Below are 2,049 nucleotides of genomic sequence, written 5' to 3'. Positions count from 1 at the left end.
AACAACTGAAACCAGAATAATGAACCAGGAGACCTTTGAAAGGAATGCAAGGTAAATAACAGATTTTACTATAGAGATTTGAGAAATTCCAAACTTCAGACTAAGTAGAGGTATGATGAACTTGTATACTTATTGTGGTATAAGTCAAACAGAAATTGTGATAACACGCCAACTAAATGCATCAAAAATAAGGGAATAATCAACAGTTTTGAGTAAAATAGAGAGATGAAGAAATTGAGGAAACAAAAGCTAGCATAAAGTCATTGGTGACTTAAGTCATGTTGTATTTCAAAGTCTTTCCGGGAAAAGCCAGATAACAGTTCTTTAAAATTTTGGTAGGGAAGTAATAGAGATAGTGAGAGTAGAAAACACATTACAAGTTTTTTGACTGAGGAGAGAAATAGGATGATAATTATAACAAGAAGTGGTGTTATTTGTTTCATGATGACTAAGAGTACAGTATGCTACACTTGATCTTAGCCAAAAGGCCGAGAAGCGATAAGAGTACAGTATGCTGATGGGGCAATTGTAGATAAACAGAGAAGTTATAATTGGCTACCTTTGTCTTCACACAAAATGTTCTTCTTCCCAATTTAGAGATATAAAGCAAAATAATATTGAATTTTAGAGATGCAAGGTTACAAGCTTTGGGAAGTAAGTGTGGTCATTATGTAGTTCACTGAAGGAAAGAAAAAATAATTCTGAGGCCTGAACTTGTGTGAAGAAAACAAGGAAACCCATGTATTTGCTCATGTTTTTCATCTTGTAAAAAAAAGTAATTGAATAATAATTTTAACCGTTTCCCCTTTAGTTGTATAATCCACATAAAATAGGATTCACTCAGCAGGTTGCTAGCTTGTGCCTCTAAACATTTTTAGTTGAGCAAGAAGTCACAAAACAGAACCATATGTGTTTTCCTTTAAGGTAATCTGCTTCAGTGGTATTGTCAGCACTTCTGAGAGCCTCTTCCATATGCATTTTGCCATACTTTTTATAAATAGTCTGTTGAGTCATTTTGATATCATCTATAAACCCTCTTTGCAAATATCTATACACTGTTTTGGGGGATATGAAAATAATGGGATTTATGAAAATAATAGCCTTTATAATGAGACATAGTCTAAGAATGTTATATTACAAACAGATATAACCAAGATACTATATTTTGAACTTTCAGTACCATTTAAGAACTGTCATTTAAAAAAGATAAGCCTTATATGAAAAGTTTGGGATAGAAATGAGTTCTTAGGGGGAAATCTCATGTTTCTTTGTCCATGGAATCCAAATTCTGAGCTCTTATTTGTAACTCCCAGAGAACTAGAATATATATTGTTTTCATGGATACTTGTTATGTTAAACAAAATGGACACCACCCTGAGCATAAAACAAATCTCTGTAAATTTAAAAGGACTGAAATGATACAAATTATGTCCTCAGACCAAAATGGAACAAAATTAGACACCAGAAACAAAGATATCTTAAAATTCCCAAATATTTTGAAATTAAACAGCAGACTTTTAAATAATCAATAATAAAGAATAAAGTTTCATTTTTATTTATTGATTGATTGATTTTAAATATTTATTTATGCATACAAGAGCTGGGGTGCAGGGCAGAGGTGTGGGGAGGGAGGTGAGAGGATTCACCAGAGATAGAGTAGGGAACAAAACAAGTGAATCACACTACTGAGGGGAGCAGCGGTTGAGACAAGAGAGGTTTGCTGCGCCATGTGGGTCAGCCCCCTGGCCAGGGATCAAACTCTTGCTACAGTGGCTGTAGATAGCTTCGTAGTGCTGAGACTTAACCCCTTGCGCCACTAGGGAGGCCCAAAGAAGAATGGTTTAAATAATGAACATTGAAACAAATCAATGTGCTTGGAATGCAGCCAAAGTAGTACCTAAAAGGAAACTTACCAGATGAAATGCTTATATTAGTAAAGGAGAATCTCAATTCAGTGATCTCAAGTCAATGATCTAATTTTTCACCTTAAAAATTTTGGAACAAAAGATAGGAATCCTTTTTGGAACAAAAGATGGGAATACAATGTTA

General features: G+C 34.1%; 1 pseudogene; it reads right to left on the bottom strand.

Moving 5' to 3' along the window:
• Positions 1–400: 400 nt before the first annotated feature.
• Positions 401–500, bottom strand: LOC119252175 (U2 spliceosomal RNA; annotated as a pseudogene).
• Between the last annotated feature and the right edge of the window lie 1,549 nt (positions 501–2,049).

Source organism: Talpa occidentalis, unplaced genomic scaffold (genome assembly GCF_014898055.3).
Source record: "Talpa occidentalis isolate TD23 unplaced genomic scaffold, MPIMG_talOcc4v2.1, whole genome shotgun sequence".
Taxonomy (NCBI): domain Eukaryota; kingdom Metazoa; phylum Chordata; class Mammalia; order Eulipotyphla; family Talpidae; genus Talpa; species Talpa occidentalis.
Note: the sequence above shows the minus strand (reverse complement) of the source record. Positions and strands in the feature narration are given on the sequence as shown.